The sequence below is a fragment of the Octopus sinensis genome, linkage group LG2, assembly GCF_006345805.1.
Source record: "Octopus sinensis linkage group LG2, ASM634580v1, whole genome shotgun sequence".
NCBI classification, from domain to species: Eukaryota; Metazoa; Mollusca; class Cephalopoda; order Octopoda; family Octopodidae; genus Octopus; species Octopus sinensis.
In genome coordinates this window covers 104,500,237-104,526,481 of record NC_042998.1, presented here as the reverse complement: position 1 = coordinate 104,526,481, position 26,245 = coordinate 104,500,237, and the positions used below count along the sequence as shown (strand labels likewise).

Below are 26,245 nucleotides of genomic sequence, written 5' to 3'. Positions count from 1 at the left end.
AAGCTCCTTACTTGTATCTATGTTTATAGTGTGGGAGTATGTATATATGGTTTATATGTACGAGTTTTCACACATGATGGAATGCATATAACTTCACACTCGCTGTCGCTTATAAAGGTTGTGCATATGTGTGAGTGTATATGAGTATGTGTGGGGACATGTTTGTGTGAGATTTAAGTGAATATGTGCCTTTAGAAAGCGTTTTAACTGTACGAGTTTGCGCTCTCGTGTAAATAAGTTACAGTGCTGATTAGCCTTATTAAATATGCGACTCAATATTCTATTAATATATGCTCTTGTGCAAATGTGTGTGTGTGTAGTTGTGTATATTTATGTATGTGAATGTATGTATGTATGTATATGTCTGTGTGCACATGTACAATGTCTAGAAGATTTGAGTGTAGAAAAATTTCCACGTAAGTTCATAAATTGTGTACATGTATGTGATATTGCAGCGTGTGTGAGTGAACATATACATCACGCTTATTAAATATAAATATAGGCTGATGATGAACCGAGAAGATATTCAAATGCTGACGTGTTACAACATAAATGATAAATCGCTCGATAGTCTTGCGTTGATACCGTTCTCATGTTACAGTGATTTATGCCGTGTCTGATATTTGTTGATACTGTCGTATACCGCTTTGTTTTCTGTAAGAATATACTCTTTATCGTTTGCTTGAACATAGCTGACTTTGGGCTAAACAACTATTCTGCATGTGTGTGTGTGGTGTGTGTGTGTGCGCCTGTGTTTATGTGTGCGTGTGTATGTCTGTGTGTGTGTGTGCGTGTATATATCAGAAGGCATAAAATGAAATGTATGCACAAATGAAGCAGGAGAAATATGCAGGTATATATTTCATTGTATTCAAAGAATTATCATCTCATTTCAGTTGCATTATCGATGAAACTGTTCACTTAGTGATGTAGACTAAACGGCAGAATATCCTAAAGAAATATGTACTTAACGTGATGCTCACACAGAAAAGGTACGGCATTATCCATGACCGGGTGGGTACTTAGAATGATAGGCATTATTCGCCCGACATACAACTCCCGCCTATCAAGTTTCAGTGAGTTGCTTTCGGTCGAGTCAAGACAGTCGAAAAAATTATACGACCTGTAGGATCGACCTTTAGACGTCCACGTTTACATATACTGATACACAAACAGGCACATATTCCCAGTACTAGATGTCCTTTAACTAGGCACTCAATGGACCCGCTTTCGTGTCTGGGTTCGTTTTCACTTTCTCTTCGGGTTGGTTACGTGATTCTTTGCAAAATCTTGACGGAATGAACTTTCTCTCTGGAGATGAGTGCCTCTCGCTGGAACGAATTATAAATCGTAAAGACATATACTTTACGAATAAATCAATCTATACTATATCTTGCCATGCTTTATCTTAGATAATACTATCTAGTTAGGATGTATGTATATATGTATGTATGTATGTATGTATGTATGTATGTATGTATGTATGTATGTATGTATGTATGTATGTATGTATGTATGTACGTATGTACGTACGTATGTATGTATGTATGTATGTATGTATGTATGTATGTATGCATGCATGTATGTATGTATGTATGTACGTACATATGTAATGTATGTATAGGTCAATATTTAGATTGCTAGCTAACTAGGTAGATAGATTGATATATACATACATACATACATACATACATACATACATACATACATACATATAATCATGATGGCCGTCCACTTGTGACCGAGAAGACCATTGCGGAGCTTTAGGAACACTGTGCGCTCTAGCACTAACTTATATTTTGCATTTCTGGTTCCGTTGGTAACTAATGAGCCCTGCTCTTGACAAGCATCCACAACTGCAAACATTGAAAACCAAGCTTTCCTCATTCACTACACTAGCAGCACGCTTGAATTCTTCATGCAGAATACGTATTCACTTAAAAGTGTCGACCCCCTCCTTAACCTGCTTCCTTCATCTGTGGCGATGACAGGCATTGCTCTCCCAGTCGGTCCCTTGCATATCACAGGTCTTCAATGAGGAATTTACACAGTCCTTAAATCGCAGCCTTGGTTTCTGCCGCTTAGGTCTCTTTCCACTAACAAGTTCCCCATATAGCATCTGTTTAGGGATCCTGCTATCCTTCATTCTAAGGTGTCCAGTGCAACGTAACCGGTGCTCGTGCACCATCGCCACAAAACTCAAGATATCAGCTTTCCCCAGAACCTGTGTGTCTGAAGTTTTTAAGGTTCAGCCAACATTCAGAATGTGTCTCAGACATCTCTGATGAAAGCGTTCAAGGACCTTTACATGACGTTTGTAAAGAGTCCATGTTTCACAAGAGTAAAGGAGCGATGTCAGTACTCAAGCACGGTACACAGCAATTTTTGTTTGCCTTGTGATGCCATGCTGGAACCAGACACGAGACTGAAGAGACCGGAAGGAATCAGAAGCAGTATAGCTCCACGTCTTCCTGTTTCAACTTTTGAAAATCAGATAAATCTGTGAAACTCATTAAGTCTTTAAGAATTTAAATTTTAAAAATCTAAACGAATCCCAGTGCATTTTCAATTTCTTATACACACACCCACCCACCCCACGCACATACATACATACATACATACATACATACATACATACATACATACATACATACATATTTTATGTGTGTATATACATGTATTATGTATGTATGTATGTATGTATGTATGTATGTATGTATGTATGTATGTATGTAGTATGTATGTATAAGAAAGCGGAATGCTTCCGTTGTGGAACACTATAAAAGAAAGTATTCATGTTGTACATCCTTATATTTTGAAGATGAAAGCTTTAATGCGTAGCTAAGTGCGCTGGCCAAAAATGGATAGAGAAATCGAAAATTTAATGGAAGGCTGTAGAGGATGCACTCCAGCAGCAAAACTACCCACGGTAAAAAATGTACCTTGGCCAAAAGTATATGTTCCGTGGTCGAGACTACACATCGATTTCGCTGGTCCTTTAAACGGTTCTTACTACTTAGTAGTAGTTGATAGTTTTTTTCTAACTGGCAAGAAAAAAAAAACTTCTTTAACTGTGACAATTTTTTTTACTTGAGGTGTTTGCGTGATTTGGCATTTCAGACGCAATTTGTGTCTTTTGAATTAAAAACGTCCTGTAAAACGTTCGCTGTAGAACATGTAATTATGGCGCCATCCCAGATCTAACGAACAAGCAGAACACTTTGTCAATACGTTCAAGAGAGCCCGAAGAAAGTCAAATAAGGAAGTCATGGATGAGGTAGCTCTACAACAATTCTTAAGTGTATGCATTGTGACACCAATCTAAATATACCAGCAGGTACGTCACCAGCGGAGCTGATGTTTGCGGAGAAAGTAAAATCAGTCTTCGACAAATTGCTACCTGTCAAGAAAAGGAAAATTGCAATGGAAAATACAGCAATTTTCTTCAAAATTGCTGAAAAGCTATTCGTGAAAGCTTATAAGAACGGAAAACAGACTTGGGAAGATGGCGTGATTACCAAACGCATAGAAAAAGGCTATACTAGGTAAAAAGTAGAAAAGGTGTATACAAGAGGCATAAAAGGTGTATACAAGATTTGTTGAGAGGGAACTCAAGAGAATGGAAGAACCAACGGAATATTTATATGATACTTTTCAACTACCAACGCTACTTACAGGTGATGTACGGAGTTCCTGAAAGTGGACGCCAAAGGAAAAAAATATTAAATTTGTCCTGTATGAAAAAAAACTAAAAAAGGGAGGTGGGGTAATGTAAAAGTTATTACTATTAAAATAAATAAAAATGTACTCCCTAAGAAAAAAAGAAAATCTTAAAAGGGGAGGTACTGTGGGAATAATAGTGATAATGGTACACCCTTCCCACGTGACGAGCGGTATGGGTTAGTCACTATAAGGTAACGGCGCTCAGTATAGGGAGAGAGTACGAAGTCGACGGTCATAGATAGCCGTGGTCTTACATGTCTTACTAACACTACTTTGCCTTTCCTCCTTACGAGGTCGATAAATTAAGTACCAGTTGCGTACAGGGGGCGATCTAATCGACTGGCCTCATCCCCCAAACTTTCGGGCCTTGTGCCTAAAGCAGAAAAGATTATAACAATCTCACATTAATGATTACAACAGTGGCGACGAAGGATACAAAAAAATATGCTATACATATATATATAAGATTAAATAATTATTGACTTAATAAAAAAAAACAATTATTTTCGGGTAGATTTCGGTATGTAAATATAACCATTATCGGTAGGAACTTTTTTTAAAAAAAGTTCTATATATATATAATATATAAATAAATCAAAAGGGGCAGGCAACATGTTGCTTAGCCACATATCGAAAAATTAGAAATAGCAGTCAAAGACTGTTTATTTCTATTTTCTACAAATAAGACGCCACATACAACATATCCATGTAATTCACATTTGTAAAACAGAAGGAAAAAATAACGAAAACAAAGTCTATGGGTTAGTTACGGACACGTTTCTGGATTAGAATTATAAGTCAATTCATTTCCTTTCTCAACGTAACACTCCACTCAGATAGATTTCTCAAATGCTATATATACCCTCCGCTTCCCGAGCCAGCGTATTCGGAATAGCAGAAGATAGCTTAGCATAGGCCAAATCCATATAGACGAATGAATTCGTACTTATCCTCCAAAATTTTACCATGTGCGTCACAAAAATAGTTCCTTAGAAATAGAACTATGGATTGTCATAAGGGAGTGAAAAATTCCATTATTAATAATATAAGGGTAAATAATTATTGATTTACATATGTTTTACTTATGTGAATTACATGGATATGTTGTATGTGGAGTCTTAATTGTAGAAAATAGAAATAAACTGTCTTTGACTGCTATTTCTAATTTTTCGGTATGTGGCTAAGCAACCTGTGGCCTGCCCCTTTTGATTTATATATATATATATATATATATATATATATATTATATATATATATATATATATAGATAGATAGATAGATAGATAGATAGATAGATAGATAGATAGATAGATAGATAATAGATAGATAGATAGATAGATAGATAGATAGATAGATAGATAGATAGATAAATAGATAGATAGATAGATTACCTAGTAGTTGCGGTGTTGCATTCGCGATCGAGTGATCTGAGTTTCATTTCCTGGACCAGGTCTTGATTTGTGTTCTTGAACAGAACACTTCATCTCGCGTTGCTCTGCGACCACTTCGACAGTTGACCAGTGGTACACCGTGCACTTGTTCAGACAACGTCAATTTGAGGGAGAGAGTAATCTAATGTACAGCAGATTCGTTACAAAAAGCCAACCATTTTTGCAGGTTGTTCAACAAGAAATTGTGAAACGTCTTCCTCGGCTTACAAGTGACTACCATCACACACGCGCGCGCACGCAGACACAAACACGCACACACATATATAAATAGATAGAGAGATATAGAATAGATATATATACATACACACACCCACATACATACACACTTACATACATGCATATATATTATATATATATATATTATATATATATATATATATATTCACATATATACATATGATGATAGTCATCGTATATACAAGTATATATTCGTCAATGTAAATAATGTATATATTTATATAATATGTATATATGCGTTCTGAGTTCAAATTCCGTCAAGGTCGACTTTGCCTTTCATCCTTTCGGAGTTGATGAATTAAGTACCAGTTGCGTACTGGAGGATCGATCAAATCGACTGGTCCACCCCACCACAAAAAAAAAATTCGGGCCTTGTGCCTAGAGTAGAAAAGAATATGTATGTATGTATATATTATATATATATATATATATATATATATTATATAATGGTGCTATAAGTTTACATGGCCCTGGGCCAATAATGGCCGAAACCTATCAAAGTATCAAAGTATATATGTACGTGTATGCATACACAACATCACACACAGAGAAAATATGTGTATCCCTTTCTGTGTGTACGTGTGCGTGCGTGCGTGTATGCGTGTGTGTGTGTGTGTGTGTGTGTGTGTGTGTGTGTGAAAGTATGTACATATATGTGTCAATGCAATTGCCGATGTAGATAATGCGTACCTGCTTATGTGCGGAGGACGTATCCAGCGGTTGGAATAGACGGATACGTACATACATAAATACTTACACCTATATGTACATACTTACATATATTCATACTGAGACATATTACGATGCTGCATCTTTACGTACGATGACGTCAGGGAAGTTAATATCTAGGCGAATTCACTTGTCATGGGGATTATTGCATCACTGCAAATGTCACATAATTCGCTTAAATTACCTGACACATTAAACTGTAGAATATATAATCCCATGTTCTTACCTGGCTTACCTCAGCGTAGTATTTGGTTACGTCCCTCTCAATCTGGGTTTAAATTTCACTCACGGATACTTTCCCTTTTGTCGTTTCTAAATCGATAAATACGAAATTATCTGCATGTACCAATGTCCGATATAATCAACGTTAGATAATCAAGTTCGCTATTGAAGGAGGTATGCTACATATGAATTAAACTCAAAGCAACGACGAAGTGAGCTATCAGCCACTAGTATATTCTCTTTCTCCATTTGTACACTCAAATGTATGCACACACTGCATGATATGCAACAGTAAAATCACTCCCATCAGGACTTGAACACACAATGAGATATAAGAACTGTCAGAAAATTGCTCTTTCCATTTCGTGCTTCTCTCATCTCACTAACATCTCGCAATAATGAGGAAAATATATAAATGTATGTATGTATGTATTGATAGGTATGTATGTATACCAACACAGTTATATATATATTTATATGTACTATACATTTATATATATTTATCCATGTCTAATATATAATATACGTACTTATATATGCATATATATTTCTTTACTACCCGCAAGGGGCTAAACACAGAGGGGACAAACAAGGACAGACAAAGGGATTAAGTCGATTACATTGACCCCAGTGCGAAACTGGTACTTTATTTATCGACCCCGAAAGAATGAAAGGCAAAGTCGACCTCGGATTATATATGCATATATACGTACTTATATATACATATACATCATACTTTGTATAAGGGTAATATATAATGTTAAATACAAACATGCATATGTATATGTGTAAGTGCGTATTTATGTATATTGTAATGTTCATTAGCAAGTGGTAACATAGACAGACCTCAAAGACAATTCAATACAATATGTAAAGTGAATCCGTGATTATTAATGCAATGTAATTTGGTTAGTCAATCGTCCATTACTGAACAGTTTCTACAGTAAATATTTCAAATCCAAAACGTAGATCTATTTATGCCACTATAATATATATATAACAACAGAAATAAAATCAATGTTTTCCATTTGAAACTAGTGTACTTTGCGAAACTAGTGATTCACTCCGACACTGCATGATGTCACCTCAAAACCGCTCACAACGAGAAAGGCAACGGGTGATGGCCTTATGTCTCAGATACGAGCTAATACCCGTTCCTGAATTTGTACATCCACACACACCCACACAACACACACACACACACACACACACACATTATATATATATATATATATAATATATATTATATATATATATATATATATATATATATATAATATATATATACACATGCATCAACACGGCACATGCTTACAGCTATGTACAAATGTATGCATGTATGCATGTATGTATGTTATGTATGTATGTAATCATGGCAGGCTGATTGAACCACATATGTTTCGAATTATATATTACACCTAATATTTAGTCTTTTATATTGCTTTAAATTTTGGCACAAGACCAGCAACTTTAAGGCGAGAGAAGCAAGTCGACTATATCGTCGCTAATATTTGACTTTATATATTTGGCCCGAAAGAATGAAATGCACAGCTGACCTCGGTGGTATTTTAACTTACATTATAGAGAACAAAAAAAAAAAAATTCTGCAAAGTATGTTATCCGAAAAGTATTTCTGTCAAGCTCGCCGTCTACTTCGTTTTTGTTGTAGTTGTTTTTTTTTCTACAGAACAAAATATATTCTAAAGTTGGAAAGAATATGTCCCACACTTATAAATCCTAGAAATTCAGCATGTTCAAATTGCTTGACATATTTATTGATTTATGTATGTGTACTTTTGCGCATGAGTATGTGTTAGTGTTCCTGTATGTTTTTACTCTAGACCTTCCAATGTGAGCAGACGTCTTAATTTTTGTATCGTACTTATTTTTCTTTCTCTTGTCTCTCTTAATGCTTTTCCTCCTCTTTAATAAATTGTATCTCCCGAAACTTTAGAATATTTACTTTTACTTTCATTTGAGTATATTTTTTTCAGTGAATATTATAATTATAATTTATGTTATTTCACTTTATTATTTTGGCTTCTTATTTCTATACTTTTTCAGCATCGTGTCTGAATCTGTGTATTATTTTCTTTGACTCTCCTTTTCCTCGTAATCTTAGTCGTAGTGTTTATGTAATTTTTATCTGTCTATCTATCTATCTATCTATCTATCTATACAATTATATATATATAGATAGATACATTTTTGTGCATACATACATACATACATACATATATATATATATATATAATATATATATATTATATATATATATATATATATATATATATATATATATATATATATATATAGCGCGTGAGTCAGTGTATGTGTATGTGTGTAAAATGGTCCTTCGCATAGTATTTTGTCTTATAAATTCCATTCACACTGCATTGCCCTACTCAAAACTACTGCAGAACCTACATGCACCAGGTACCGTAGGTTGAGATCGAACCTGCAGCAGAATAGTTCCCAGCTGAGCTTCTTTAAGCCTAACATTTATCCGAGATCCTTGACCTATTCATAAACCAGGCCAATAAGAATGTTTTTCTTTGTTTTGTTACGTTATTTTTTTTACACTGAATTAGCAAGATGAATGTCCAGGAAACGAGTCTGATGTTAGTGAAGATCCAACATAGCCACGACTAGCTACAATGAATGTAAAAGAAAATGAGATATAAAAGAGAAAGCTAAAGCAAAGTGATGGCAGTGGTGGGTGGGTAGCTGTAAGGAATAAAAGTGACAGTGAGTGATCATGGGTATGAGGAGTGTAGGAATGTACGATGAGAAGTATTTCAGGGGAGGTAATTATAGGTTGTCGCCAATGTTCAAAAGTATTTCATGCGTAAGAGATTTCATGCAATTTTCCTCGTTATAAAATGAGTCATTCAAACATTTGTCAACTGCCATTTTACTCTGACGATGACTGACATAGCACACATGAGAAAACATGGTCTAGATGCAGCCGGTGGAATGGATCACAGACAAAGTCATATAATTCGATTTGTGTACGTGTGTGTGTGTGCGTAAGAGTAGAAAATTTCACACACACATACGCGAGCACAAAAACTACTATGCATATGTGTGTGTGTGTGTAATAGATATATATATATCTATATATATATATATATATATATACATACACACACATATATGTATATAAATATATATATATAATATATATATATATATATATATATATATATATATAGAGAGAGAGAGAGAGAGAGAGAGAGGGAGAACGCAGATATGATATAGATATCTATATCTATATAACAATCTATCAACCTATACATATGCAAATCTATGTCTATATATATATACATATATATATATATATATATATATATATATATTATATATATATATATATAATAGATAGATAGATAGATAGATAGATAGATAGATAGATGATAGATAGATAGATAGATAGATAGATAGATAGATAGATCGATAGATAGATAGATAGATAGATAGATAGATAGATAGATAGATAGATAGATATAGATATAGATATTTATATATATATATACACGTGTGTGCGTGTGTGTGTGTGTTTGTGGAGATGCGTGCGTGTGCAGATATTTTATAAAGACGGACTGCAATTTTGAAATTTCAGGATAAAAAACGCTAGGGCTTTTTCGATAAAACATTGAACCACGGCTTGGAGTCTATATAAGTTACACACACACACACACACACACACACACTTGTATATATATTTGTGTCTGCATGTTTATGTATATATATATATGAGTATATGCATACATATATATATTATATATATACATATATATATATAATACTAAGCAATAAAGGGTTTAGCAACGAATGCCTTACCACATACCGAATTTAGAAATAGCAGTCAAAGAGTTATAGCTAACTATAACTCTTTGACTGCTATTTCTAAATTCGGTATGTGTAAGGCAATCGTTGCTAAACCTTTATGCTTAGTATTACTTAAATTTTCTCGAATGAGCTTTTAACGTGCCGAAGACTACTTGGTGTAATTGATAATTATCCAAATTAATTAATTTCACCGCTTCATTATTACGGATAACCATATATATCTATATATGTACATATATATATAATGTATATACATATATTGTATATATTTATGTACCGGATGGATGGATGGTTATAATATATGTATAATGTCATGCGCAGCATTTTCTAGATGCCACTAATTTTACTTTAAAATAGGTGTCCATCAAATAAATATGTATATATACAATTATGTTTAAAAAAGTTCGCGTTTCTAATAAATAGAGGAACCTGGCAGATGACATTTTCCTAACAAATTACTGAATGTTGTATGTGTGTTGTTCTTGATTTGTTAATAGTAATAATAATAATAGTAATAATAATAATAATAATAATAATAATAATAATAATAATAAAATAATATATAATATGATGATGATGATGATATGATGATTATATAATAATAATAATAATAATAATAATAATAATAATAATAATAATAATAATAATAATAATAGTATGCCAACACTATGGAATGACAACAGAAAAAAGATGGTACAGGCACACGCCAGAAAAGGTCACAGAAAATGAGAAAGCAACAATACTATGTTATATGCTAATACACACAGATAGAAAAATTATGGCCAATAGGCCAGATATAGTTGTCAGAGATCATGAAGAAGAAAAAAGAGTTTTCTAATTGATGTATCAATACCAAGAGTTGACAAAGTTTCTCTATAAGAAATGGAGAAACTTTCAAAATACAACGACCTGGAAATAGAAATATGGAGTCTAAAAACAGAAAAAATTCCTCTCATAGTGGGCGCATTAGGTATGATAAAAAAAGTTCAGACAAATACATAACAAAAACAACAGGACTAGCAAATATATATAACATACAGAAAATAGCATTACTAGGCACTGCACACATCCTACGTAAAACACTTTCAATACAGTAACAATAAGAGTATCACAACAAATCACAGCACATACCTAAGGCACACAGACACCTATCTACGTTTCTTTCGTCCTTATCGCATACCTTGTTGTCAGCTGAGCATGCTATATCTATGATCCAGAGTAGATTATTTTCTTTCTCAATATAGACTATGTCTGACTTCCTATTTTCTATCTCATAGTCACACTGAATCATAAAATCCCACGGGGTGTTTGCATTATCATTTTCGATGATGCTTTCGGTTTTATGGTCGTACCAATTTTTTTTTCCTATCAAGACCATATTTGTTGCAAAGCGTTCAATGGACAAACCTGGTTATATTGTCGTGGCGTCTCTTATATTCCTACATTGGCTGGTAATATGCCATACGGTTTCACCATTTTGTCCACAGATTCTGCACTTATCTTCTGATGTTTTGTCTAATCTGTATTTTATTTAGTTTGTTCTTAGTGCTTGCTCTTGGGCAGCACAAATTAGAGCCTCCGTTTCCGGTTTTAAATCACTTTTAGTCATCCACAGCCATCTTTTACTCTGTCTGTCTTATCTTTAACATTCGTATGAAATTATCCATGCATTCTTTTCTTTCCTCACCTATTTTCAATTTCATTCGTTTTCAATTTCTTGTACAATGCTTTATCTTTGCAATCTTTCATCCTACACAAGCCTGACCTTCTTACTTCTAATAATAGCGGTTCTGTAGAATTTTTACATACTAACCTATGTTGTTTTCCTCTGCTCTAATGCTGTGTTCGCATCCAATAAGTCCTCTTCCCCCTCTTTTTCTTGGTACATATAGTCTGTCTGTATTACATTTTGGGTGGAGTGACTCATATCTAGTTAGCAACTTCCTTGTCTTTCTGTCTAAGCTATTTAATTCGTATACTGTCCATGCGATTACCTCTGCTCCATATCTAAGCAGTGAAACCGCCCGGGTGTTGATAGCCTCAATCTTATTCCGTCCGTTTAATTACGAGTTAAGGATCAGTCTCAGTCTGCGCAAGTACTCTACCTTAAATTTTTCTGTCATTTCTTTCTCCATCAATCTATCCATTTATCTATCTATTTGGTGAATGTCATGCACAAATAGCTGCGCAACTCAACACCTTGTTAAATGCCGACCAAGTAACATCAGAGTGGTTGGCATAGGGCAAGATAGTGCTGTGCGTGAAAAACATCGAAAAAAGCAATCCGGTAGAAAATTACACGGTTGGGCGTGACAGCGGCTGAACGTGTTCTTCGCTATTCTGACCTGTCAGCAGCTGAAGACACAGAAATATTATTATTATCATTATTATTATTATTATTATTACTATTATTATTATTATTATTATTATTATTATAATTATTATTATTACTACTACTACTACTACTACTACTACTACTACTACTACTACTACTACTACTACTACTACTACTACTACTACTTCTACTACAACTACTATTACTACTACTATTATCATCATCATCATCATCATCATTATTATTATTATTATTATTTCGATTTTGTTTCCCTTTCTTGCCCAGCATCTTCCCGATACCACTGATTTCACCTTTTTTTGCAAGGACAGTACCTCATCCCGTTCAAAAGGTCCCTGAATGAGGGTTGTTCAAGGATGTTGAACGAAACCCCTATTTTTCCAGAGGTGAATTATTCATACCCCAAAGGATTCCTCTCGACAGAGCTGCAGTTAAGTTCTGATCTTTGTGGATCTTAAAATGTCTTTTGAGGCCTCCGTTAGATTTGCAGACCTTCTGGCATACATTCCATTGAAAGATGTGCACAGCCATATAGGCAGAATAGTTGGTGGAAGCCCGTATATATATATATATACATATATATATATATATATATATATATATATATATATATATATATATATATATATATAATATATATATATATATATATATATATATATATATATATTACCTTCGAAACACGGAGTAGTCGAAACAGGGGCAGCTGCAGAAGGGGAATATTCCTTGTGTTGTTGTCTTGTACTCTATTTTATAGTTGTTTGAAGAGGTCCGTTTCCCTGTTTTTGTTTTTATGTTTTCGTTTCTCATGTGTTCTACGTTTTTTTTGGTGTCCTGTACCCATATATGCATGTATATGTACATATATGTATGTATATATGCATATGTTTTATTTATTAATTTGTTATTATATATGTATATATATATATATTATATATATATATATATATAATATATATATATTGTTCAATACAAGCATGAAGATATTTTTGGGGAACGCAGTAATGCCTTTAGAACAGCGGAAATAGTGGGATATAGTGGGTAAATAGCGGAAAAATTTTCAACAAACAGCCATGGGACTCGAACCCACATCCTTCAAAGGGTAATTTACCCACTTTTTCTGCTGTTCTAACGGCAGTACTGCGTTCGAAAAACTGTCATCTTCTTGTTTGTATCTTACAATACACATTTCGACACTCATAATAAAAACAAATATTTGATTGTGTAAATACATATGTACTTATAAAATGTGTGTGCGCATGTGTGTGTATATATATATATACATACATATGCATGTTTGTATGCATGCGCATAAGTGACTGCAGTTGTGGTGTGTGTGTGTGTGTGTGTGTGTGTGTGTGTGCAGCTCATGAATAAGTCCACTATTAAGAAATACAAGCATGTACTATGAAGAAAATGTCATGTTATATCAACGTTATATGTGTATATGCGTTTGCTTGATTCTGTCTATTTTAGGGACATAAGTGCATAGATAAAAAAAAAGCGATAGAGCTTGGAGTGTGTGCCTTTTTAGAAGGGCTGAAAGCAGATAAACAAACACAGTACTCTCTCAATTATCGTGGGTGTTACTTTCCAACCCTCCCCGCCCCACTCGAAAGGTAAAAATTCGCGAAATAGAAACAGTACTGACCTGTATATTTTTATTATTATTTTTATTATTTGTATATATTTATTTCATCATAAATGCAAAGCAACACCACGGAGGAATCGATGCAAGCTTAAATAATAAACCGCGATAGGTGAACCGCGATATGGCGAGGGATTACTGTATATGTGTATTTTGTTGGTGGTTGTATCCAGCTGGAGAGAGGGAGAGAGAGAGAGAGAGAGAGAGAGAGAGAGAGAGAGAGAGAGAGAATGGGCAAGAAAATATGAGTGCATGAGTGAGTGAGTGAGCGACCGAGCGGGAATTACATATCATAGACTGGAGTTTTTGAGGTGCGGTGTGGATGAAAGTGACATTTCACAGATTTCTATTTCTGCTTTGTATGTATTCAGCTGTATGGGAATATGAAGCCGTTTGCTAGACATATTAATGAAAAAGGAGTGTTTTCTAAGCCAGATTAGAGTAACGTAACGCATGTTTCGTACAAACGACAATATAGAAAAAGAGATCTGCCCCAGGGTGCAGGTGCTTGGGTAAACAACATTTGCTTTAAGCATTTTCAAGCTCGTCTAATCACTAGAATCAATTTTATTTTTCTTCTTATGTACTTAAATTACTTTCGCATTGTTTTAATGCTCTGCAATAAGCTGTATCTAAGCAGACATACAAAATAGATTTTTTTAAATAAAAATCTTCTTTTAAAGCCGTATTAGAAATGAATAATGAATAAGAGAACGCTAGAGTAGGGGAACAAGTAAATATGGATACACACTCTAAAAAAAGATTTGGGTTTACGTCATAGCATTACCAACCAATGGAAAATGGTTACTGTTGCTACTTTTGTTATTTAATAGTTGTTCAGCACATGTCAACTACTAAGTTAACTCTGATAATTCAGATTTCTGATACATAGGTTCAAACTCTGTTCTGTTTATTGTTCCAATGCTTTGTTGTTTCTGCGTCAAATGTACATTGTTCTACGGGAGTGGCAGACCGGATCAACTCATCTCGTATTTCTGGAGCATCATGGTTGCCAAAGATCCGATATAAGCTGCATATTTTTAAGAAATCACAGTGAGATTTAGAGAAATTTGGTTGCCAGTAATAGCAGGTCAGTCGAACTCGTACGCTTTTCGTGGTTGGTAACGTCATAGAAACATTCCATTCCAAATTTACAAGAAAACTCATAATAACATCATTATTGGCTAGGCAAAAAGGTGTACCTTCCATTTCAAATGTAGAAGAAAAATATCCATTGAAATGAAATGAAGTTCATTGAAAACAAGGAATTTCTAAGAAAGGGTCACCAGCCGACAAGGTGACACCGCGTTCTAGTAGATGTTGTTATATCCATTCAAAATGTTTATGCATCATTTCTTTTATCATTCCTTTTACTTGTTTCAGTAATTTAGACTGTGGTCATTCTGGAGCACCGTCTTGAAAATATCTTAGTCGAGCGTATCGACTCCATTAATTACTTTTGTTTCTGAAGTCTAGTATTTATTCTATCGGCCCTTTTGCCGAACCGCTAGTTTACGGGGATGTATACATAACAACACCGGTTGTCAAAGCACTAGTGGAGCACATACACACACACACATACACATACACATACACATATACATACATAAATGCATATACAACGAGCTTCTTTCATTTCCTGTCACAAGGCTTTGGTTTTTCTGACGCTATAATAGACGACACTTGCCCAAGGTGCCACGCAGTAGTACTGAACCCAGAACCATATGGTTATGAATCAAGCCTCTTACCATATGGCCACACCTACTCTATTTATATACATACACACACATGTATACATACATACATACATACGTACGTACGTACGTAAGTGCATACATACATATACACACACGCACGCTCACACACACACTTATTCCTTTACACAGACACACACACACGCTCGCATTGGTGTGTGTTGGGTTTAAAAGCAATATAGATCGCAGGCAGACGAAAATCGTCCTATATCTGTGGCGACAGACTTCTTAGCTTGAGCTTGGTTGTGATTACATATTACTGACAAAGCTCAGTCCTGTAGAAATGTCTCAAAGATTCCCATCAGATGCTGCCAGGAAGACTTTCATCTACCTCCCTTGCAGTTCGTATTGAATTGAATCAAATTTATGCTACCACTGAGCCGATTTGAAACGCTATACGTATCAAGAAAGTAAGTTAATGATGATGAGGGGAGTTTCACCCACTTCTTTGATGCGTGGAATTGTCGAAACGGGTGTCGAGATATATGTGACTATTTGAAATCCAAGTGATAGTATAGATTTGATTTAATTCAATACGGATTTTTGCTAGAATTTATCGAAAACTCAGTGTAATATTCTATACTGTGATTGTACCACTACTTAAATACGCTTTCAAATACTGTGTGCAACGACTTTTGTTTGGTGATATTGTTCTACAACTTCTCTCATTCTTCCTCGTATATATATATATATACACACACATACGTACTTATGTATGTTAGCAATCGTGTGTTTACATACACATTTACTCTCTCTCCCCCTCACTTTCTCTCTCTCTTTCACTCTTTCTCTCTCTCTCTCTCTCTCACACACACACAAAAATACATATATGTATACACACACACACATATATATATATATATATATATAACACACACATACGTACTTATGTATGTTAGCAATCGTGTGTTTACATACACATTTACTCTCTCTCCCCCTCACTTTCTCTCTCTCTTTCACTCTTTCTCTCTCTCTCTCTCACACACACACACACATAAATACATATATGTATACATACATATATATATATATATATATATATATATATAAAGTTAATCCAAACAAGAAAGCACAAAAAAAACACAACAACGCGAGGACGTGGGACAAATATAGTATTATTGGACGCTCAGGAAAGAAGGAAAGAAGGAGAGTTTAACGTTTCGAGCGGAGCTCTTCGTCGGAAACATAGGAGAAGGAAATATCCAGAAAAGGGAAGACAGAGGAAAAAAATCGCCAACGGTACACACATGGTCACATTTTGAATATATATATATATATATACGAGCAAAACGCCCCCCGTCCTATGGACGGTTGTGAGTTGTCAAACATTTAAACAAAATTTTCTCAAAATAACTTGTTCGACCGTCCCATAGGCCTCCTCTTTGAGAAACTCTGATTTAACCTAAATTTGAGACACCAACAAAAGAAGAAATAAAGATAGACTTTTTCTACGATTTTATTCACACAAATATGCAACCGAAGAGTTTAAAGTACCAGTAATGTTAAGGCTGTTGACTGGGAGAACACAAACATGATTTAGACAGTAAGCATGGCAGGAAAGAAACGTGCCTTTAAGCAGTACAAAAACAACAAAAAATGGAAGGTACAGTTATGTACAGGTTGACGAAAGAAAAGCAGGACAAAAACGATGCATGCAAATGGGTTAGCTGGAGGTAAATCTAAATGGAAAATCATGATGAATTTATGAGAACATACCTGAGATAATAATAAGGAAGGTCTCGTAATAAACTGCACGTGCATTTTTCTCGCGTACGCGATCGCAACAGCTGATGTACTTGCGAGTACAAATGCACGTTCCCACGGCTTTATCGATCGCATTCTCACCTGGAATCGATTTTTGTAATTTTTTCAAGATTTATAGACGCCCTGATACTGTCGGTATCTACATATCAAATTTGAGCGCAATTAGATGGAGGAAGCCCGAGATCCTAGAAGACAAACACAGACAGACAGAACGGACTTTATATAATAGATGTATACTAATATACATGTAAGAGCATATGCGTGTATGCGCGTGCGCGAAAAGTGTGTGAATTGACCTGTTCTGGGTGGAGTGAAGAAGTATAGATAGCATCAGATTTAAAAGTGGTTCCGTCCACATGGAGGAGAGTCCGTCTAATGTGTGCATGGTGCTCATCAACGATGACGACAACGGCGGCGCAGCGGTGATGGTGACAGCGGTGGTAGCGAAGGCGGTGACGGGAAGTGGCAGCGATAGCGGTGGTGTCGACGGTGATGGTAGCGGAGGTGGTGGTGGGGGGGCGACAACAATGGTGAAGACGGCGGTGGCGGTGGCGGTGACGGCGACGGTGGAAACGGCCTTGGTGGTACCCGTTGGTACCACACGATCATCAAAAGCACCATGGGGGTAATAAGCCTTATGAACTGTTCATGCCAATTACAAGGCTCCGCTCTCTGAATACAAAATCTTGGTTCTTCCCCAGCAGTTCTGGTAAGTAGGTTATTTCCAACCTGCTAAAAAAATAAAGTAAATAATTCAGAATCTCTTCAAAAATCAACAAATTTTATTCACTTTGCAAAATTCTATCGATAATAGAATTTCAATTAGTTTTCTACTCTTAATTTTTTCAATGAAACCGTGTAAATCTATAGTTGATAAATATTCAGTTATTTAAAAGTAAATAAGACCTACTCTGCAAGTTTTCATGGAAAAAAATTTCTTCTAGGTTATAGCAAAGTCCTCCGTGATAAGCTGTGACACTCTTGTCTTCGATTCAAGGCAGTGAACTTTGGACCAAATTAACTCCTCAATTTTGAAGCACACTCGCTGCTCCGAATCTTGCGCAAATTATTTATATATAGCTTCCTATCTTCATTTTCATTATGAATAGATAAAGAAAGAAAGAAACAAACAAACAAACAAATGGTACAGATTTTACACATAACTGACTTCAAAATTAATTTTTATATTCTCCAAACTAATCATTTCAGAAATAAAACAACAGCAGTTGTGATATACAAGCGACAAAAACTATACTGTGACCAATAGTTTAAAAAATTGAGAAAAATTATTTTCGGTTTCTCTTTCCTCACGTCATAAAAACGTCTTAAAAAATAAAACCTTCACTAACAATATGAGAATGTGGTCAAAAACATTATAAAGGTGACAGATAACTATTCCAGTATATTTGAAATATAAAACAAAGTGAATTGAAATTGTGTTACGGACAAGGGCTCGATACTGCCTTACTAATTGTTAATAGCAATTACCCAAACTATTACAGGGTGATCCAAAAGCCACGAAGCATGTGGTGTCACATCCGAAGCCCTCAGATTGTACTCAGAGCTCACAATATGTAGTCAAACATCTTAATTTTGGGTCACCGTATACTCTACTCTCTCTACTTATTCTATCGGTCTCTTTTGCTGTGTGGTAGGTAGCTTGTTTACCAACCACATGGTTCCGGGTTCAGTCCCACTGCGTGGTGCCTTGGGCAAGTGTCTTCTACTATAGCCTCGGGCCGACCAAAGCCTCGTGAGTGGATTTGGTAGATGGAAACTGAAAAAGCCCGTCGTATGTATGTATATGTTTGTGTGTGTGTGTGTGTGTGTGTGTGTGTGTGTGTGTGTGTGTGTGTGTGTGTGTGTGTGTGTGTGTGTGTGTGTGTGTGTGTGTGTGTGTGTGTGTGTGCACGCGTGTGTGTATTAACATGCGTGTCATGCTTTATCGTTTACATTCAACAAAACTTCGAATTCACTTCACCCTGAACATCTTTTTTGCAACAAAGTGAGGCAGGGAGAGTTCTAGAAATGGAATTATTTATTTTGATACTTCTTAGAATGATCGTTTCCTTTCATTATTCGCTTTTCCTAAATTTGTATACAGTGTAACACATTTTTTCAGTGCTGTTATTTATTCACCTTTTATGTGTATCACTTCTCTTCTCTTCCGAAGATAATTTCACTTTAGAAGAGCGTTATTTTTCTCTAATAGTAAAACAGAATGTTGAGTAAAGCAGATTAACCATTATTAAATTCTGTAGTATGCCTATCCAGACGACTTTTGCTTTTTTATACATATAGGCGCAGGAGTGGCTTTGTGGTAAGTAGCTTGTTTACCAACCACATGGTTCTGGGTTCAGTCCCACTGCGTGGCACCTTGGGCAAGTGTCTTCTACTATAGCCTCGGGCCGACCAAAGCCTTGTGAGTGGATTTGGTAGACGGAAACTGAAAGAAGCCCGTCGTATATATGTATATATATATATGTGTGTGTGTGTGTGTGTGTGTTTGTGTGTCTGTGTTTGTCCCCCTAGCATTGCTTGACAACCGATGCTGGTGTGTTTATGTCCCCGTTACTTAGCGGTTCGGCAAAAGAGACCGATAGAATAAGTACTGGGCTTACAAAAGTCCCGGGGTGGAGTTGCTCGATTAAAGGCGGTGCTCCAGCATGGCCGCAGTCAAATGACTGAAACAAGTAAAAGAGTAAAAGAATATATTACGGTTAAAGAAGGACCACTGGAGAAAAAAAACAGCAGGAAACAGATAAAGACGAAAAATAATAAAATGACAAAGTGACGATTCCAAATTCCTATGGAAACAAAAACATTTGACAAAGAAATATGTAGTAATGGAATTGAAAACATTTAGAGAATAGATTTTAGAAATCATGTTTTATACGAAAACATGATTGAAGTTACTATTGTTACATACATATGGTGAACATTTTGGAAAATATGGTGCTGAACAATAATTAAACTGATACCGTCTAATACCAGTCTGCCAGTCATCTTCATGTATTTCAGTTCCATTTCAGAAGACTGTCTATCTGCCTATCTATCTATCTATCTATCTATCTATCTATCTATCTATCTATCTATCTATCTATCTATCTATCTATCTATCTATCTATCTATCTATCTGTCTGTCTGTCTGTCTGTCTATCTAATAATACATACACTCATATATATATATATATATATATATATATATATATATATACAGTTTCGGTCAAAATGTTCAGAACGGCATTGTTTTCGATAGAAAAGTAGGTATAAGTTTTTATCAAAGTTGTTTTATGTTCTATAATTTTCACAGACAATAAATACAATATTATTTGTTATTGTCTGAGATTTTAGTGTAATTTGAGAGGAGAATACAAAAGTTATGGATGATTTAGTGATTTACTACAAAACCCATGGCGGCCAAAATTATCAGAACGGTTGAAAAAATAACAAAATAATCAAAAATGACAGTGAATACTGGAATTATTTAATATTTAGTGTGAAGCCCTTTAGCTTCAATCACACTTTGACATCTCGACTGCATGAGGAAATTAAACTTTCAATTTCTTGCTAGGTGATCTTATTCCATTTTTCCTGAAGGGCATTCCATAATTGCTCGGTTGTTTTAGGATTTCTGGCTTTCGAACGTTCTCCTAGAATATTCCACACATTTTCAATAGGATTGAGATCTGGGCTTTGAGCAGGCCAATCCATAATAATAACCTTTTCAGCCTTGAGGAAGTTCATGACCACCTTAACCTTGTGACATGGGTCATTGTCCTGCATGAATATGGGTGATCGCTTAGTTGAATTTTTCAGCACAGGCAAGACATGATCTTTTACAAGTTGTTAATAAACTCCTGCATTTACCTTTCCGTGTAATCGCACCAAAGAGCCCACACCACCTCCAGATATCATCCCCCAAACCATGACACTTCCTCCACCGAATTTAACACTAGTCTTACGGCATTTAGGCGACAATTTTTCACCTAGTTTTCAACGAACGTACATTTTCCCATCTGAGCCAAATAACATAAACTTAGATACATCACTGAAATGCACCGTTTGCCATTTTTCTTGAGACCACAACACATGTTCGGTTACAAAGGTAAGACGACAATTTTTATTTTTGGAGCTGATCAGTGGCTTCACTGCAGGTGCTCTTGCTTGTAGGTCATGTTCAACTAAATGATGAGACACAGTTTTTCGAGATAAAGTTTTCTTCAGTACAATGCTCATTTCCCGAGAAACAGCAGCAGCAGTTTTAAATCTGTCCTTTTTAACCAACTTTACCATAGTATCATCTTCTCTTGGTCGTTTTTCTTGGCCTACCTGTAGACTTTCTTGCTTCACACGAACCACAATCATTGTAGACCTTAAGAATACCGTGAACAACACTTTTTGACTTGTTAACAATCTTTGCAATAGACCCAATACTTAAATTATCCTTCTTTCGAAGCTTAATAATCTGCTGACGAATTGGTAACGAAGTAAGTGGCATTATATTAACAAAGTACACTGCAGATATTCTTACTAATGTTTAGTAAACGAACCGTCACGTAAACAACTTCAAAACATTAGAGTTCGCCGGTTAAATATACTAAAACACGGAGTAAAAGCAACCGTTCTGATCATTTTGGCCGCCATGGCTTTTGCAGTAAATCACTAAATCATCCATAACTTTTGTATTATCCTCTCAAATTACACCAAACTCTCAGACAATAACAAATAATATCGTATTTATTGTCTGTGAAAATTATAGAATATAAAACAACTTTGATAAACTTATACCTACTTTTCTGTTGAAAACTTTGCCGTTCTGAACATTTTGGCCGCAACTGTATATATACACACACACCCATATACATATATATATGTATTTGAAATTTACAGCAAAAAACAAAAGACGAAGACCGGTGTATGAACAACAAGCAGGTTTTTTTTGTCTGGCGCTTGGGAAAATGAAAAAGTCTTTTACGTTTCGAGACTACGGTCTTCAACAGAAAGGAATAAAAGAAAATAAATACAGAGCGAATAAAAAATTAGTGGATATATATATATATATATATATATATATATATATATATATATAAGACTTTTTAATTCTTCCCGAGCGTCAAACTAATACATTTGTTTGTTGTTCATACACCTGTCTTCGTCTATTTTTCTATAAATTTCAACTATACATACATACATACATACATACATACATACATACATACATACATAGGTGCTCTGGAATATGTAGCACACCGCCTAAATACCAATCCTCAGAAATTGAGCTTCTCAAAACCATCACTGGGCATGTAAAAATCTTTTAAACTTTCCAGACGTTTAGCATTTAAACATATATGAGCATCTCCAGATATGCAACTATATGCATGAGAATAAAGCAAAATATACAAATCTGCACATATACATACATACATACATACATACATACATACATACATACATACATACATACATACAGACAGACAGACAGACAGACAGACAACCAAAAATATCCTGTTGTTGATGGTGAAATTCCAATGAAGGAACCCTGGATGTAGGTTAGAAGCTGGCTCTTTATTGGCAAAAAATCTTGAAATAAAACTGAACAATGACATACATACATACATACATATTTGTTTCTTTACTACCCACAAGGGGCTAAACATAGAGGGGACAAACAAGGACAGACAAACGGATTAAGTCGATTACATCGGCCCCAGTGCGTAACTGGTACTTAATTTATCGACCCCGAAAGGATGAAAGGCAAAGTCAACCTCGGCGGAATTTGAACTCAGAACGTAGCGACGGGCGAAATACCGCGAAGCACTTCGTCCGGCGTGCTAACGTCTCTGCCAGCTCGCCGCCTTCCATACATTATTGTTTCCTCTGTCTCTGATGAGGAATGTTACAGGTATATGGGAGTGGATGAAAACATATATTACAATGGCACCTGGAACAAAACACGTGTCACTAAAGAATATTACAGTCAAATAAATTAAATTTGGACCTCGGAATTCTCTGCATTCAATAAAACAGTGGCCTGTAATGTGTTAGCAGTGGCAGTACTCATACATACATTTGAGCTGCTTGAGTGGACGCTTGATGAGTTCCGAGCCATTGATGTGAAAACCCAGAAGATACTAAAAAGCACAAATAATTTCCACATCAACATTGACTTAGACCGCCTCTACCTAAAACGAAAACATGGCAGCAGAGGCTTAACATCGATCCACACTGCTTTTCAATGTCGCATCACATCCTTCCGGTACCATCTTTTAACCACCAAGTGTCGAAGTGTATCCTTTGACCAAGCTTGATTATATTAGTAGAAAGCTCCAAGACGATAGTAACATTGATCATCAAAGCAGTATATCATGGACCAACAACTGGATTGCTACCTCCCACTTTGAAAGTTATGCGTTTGCAATCCAGGAACAGGAAATATCACCCAAATATCTAATGCACAAAAAGGACAGAGATGTAGGAAAAGCAGTAAAATGTGACAACAGATGTAGATTTTGTGGGGTCAACACCAAAGATATCACACACATCATAAGCAATTGTCCAAAAATGTCCGAAAATAAGACAAGATGTAGCTAGGACACTCTATAATGAAAACCATCTGATGGATAACACCGAGGACAAAGAAATAAGAACCCAAAGTATGGTAGAAGCCATAGCTACTCATAATAAAAAGGAGTACTAGTGGAATGTTCCTATGAAAACCTCAATAAAATGTAAATACAGTAGACCTGATATAATGACTTGGGACAGAGAAGAGAAACTGAGCACAGTTGTGGAAATCAGCTGCCCAGCGGATGTTAACATAAAGCTGAAGATCAGTGAGAAAGAGAGTACCTAAACTGAATTATTGAGAAATCTGGAGTTATTCTATCCAGATTACAAGTTCAGGTTTATACCAGTAATTATCAGGGCCCTTGGATATGTAAATACCAATCTAAAATACTATCTAAATATCAATCTTGAGAAATTAGGCTTCTCAAAACCAGAAAGGGGAAAGCTAATTCGAAGACTACAGATCTAATCCATCACAGGAACTGTAAAACCTGTAAAACTTTCCAAAAGTTTATCATTTAAGTATATATGAGCATGTCTCGACAGGCATCTCTATGCATGAGAATACATTCATAAAACAAAACATAAAAATCTGCACAAATGCATGCATACAAAAATACCCTGTTGATGTTGAAATTCCAATGACGGAGCTATGGATCTAGGTTCAAAACCGGCTTTTCTATTAGCAAGAAATCTTAAAATAAAACTGAATAATGACATACGTATATACATACATGCATGTTTACATACATACATACATACATACATACATACATACATGCATACATACATACATACATACATACATACATACATACATACATACATACATACATACATACATACATATACATACATGCATACCTCGTGTTATGTGATCTACCTAGTTAGGCCCTTTAAAAGTACTAAGCTAATCGTTAGTTCATAAAGTGTCAGACAATGCATTGTGGATCGATATTTGACTAAACAACTGGAAGTTAGTTGTCGAAGCATAGCTATGTCCACTGAGAAAAACCTGTAAAAGAACAGAAGTTAAATATAACCTCGTCGTCAATGAGTGTTTTAATAGTTAAATAGATAAGGGACGTGTAAGCAACTTGCAAATAATCTGACCAACTTAATTCATTTTAAAGCAAGAAAACAAATTTTATAACTCAATATGAGCATTAAATTTTTTTCATTTATAATTTATTATTATTATTATTATTATTATTATTATTATTATTATTATTATTATATTTTTATATTTTACAAATTTATGCTAATTCGAAAGCCTTGTTGTTTTTTCATATCTAAAGGCATGAAACTAACAGTTAAATGATTAAATAATTCAGAGACATGACAAGTATAAAATCGATAGGTAATTTGTTGCAAGCATGAATCATGCGTTCAAAGCAAATTTATTTAAATTAAATACTTATCGAGTAATTCATTTATCACTTCTTTGGCAAGTGCAGAAAGTCGGTTTGAAGAATAAGAATTAAAGATGCTTAGTATTGCCAAATTCACTCGAATAGCAGCCTGCTGTTTGAATCATTGGTTAAGACTTCACGGAATAGCATCTTGAAATGTTGAGATATCGGGATTTCAGGATCGTGGGCCACAACATCTTGTCACCAGATACTGAGATTCTAACCTAAACAACAAATTCGAGTTCTGACCAAAGATTGCGTTACAACTACTGAAAAGAAAAAAACACCGTCAAAACTACCTCAAACACTCTAATGCATTGAAAACGGTCAGTGCACATTGGATAATGTAGTCCTAGATTCCCAGTGTGAAGCAAGTCAGAGAAAGGTGATTCCAGTGATTCATTACTCACGGCGAGGTTAGATGATAAAATGAAAAGAACACAGCTGAGACGAATAAGGTTCGAAAAAATGTGGAACTGAAGTACGTCAAGATTCATTGTTTTCACTCGCTCATTATATAAGGTGCAAGT

At 35.1% G+C, this 26,245-nt stretch overlaps 1 long non-coding RNA gene across 1 annotated transcript; it reads right to left on the bottom strand.

The window, feature by feature from the left end:
* Positions 1–2,961: 2,961 nt before the first annotated feature.
* On the bottom strand, positions 2,962–21,795 carry LOC118761082. Its single transcript, XR_004997144.1, has 3 exons — positions 21,786–21,795; positions 5,876–5,881; positions 2,962–3,044 (listed from the first exon to the last, which is right to left on the bottom strand). It is a non-coding gene; the product is annotated as an uncharacterized LOC118761082 (long non-coding RNA).
* Positions 21,796–26,245: the final 4,450 nt, after the last annotated feature.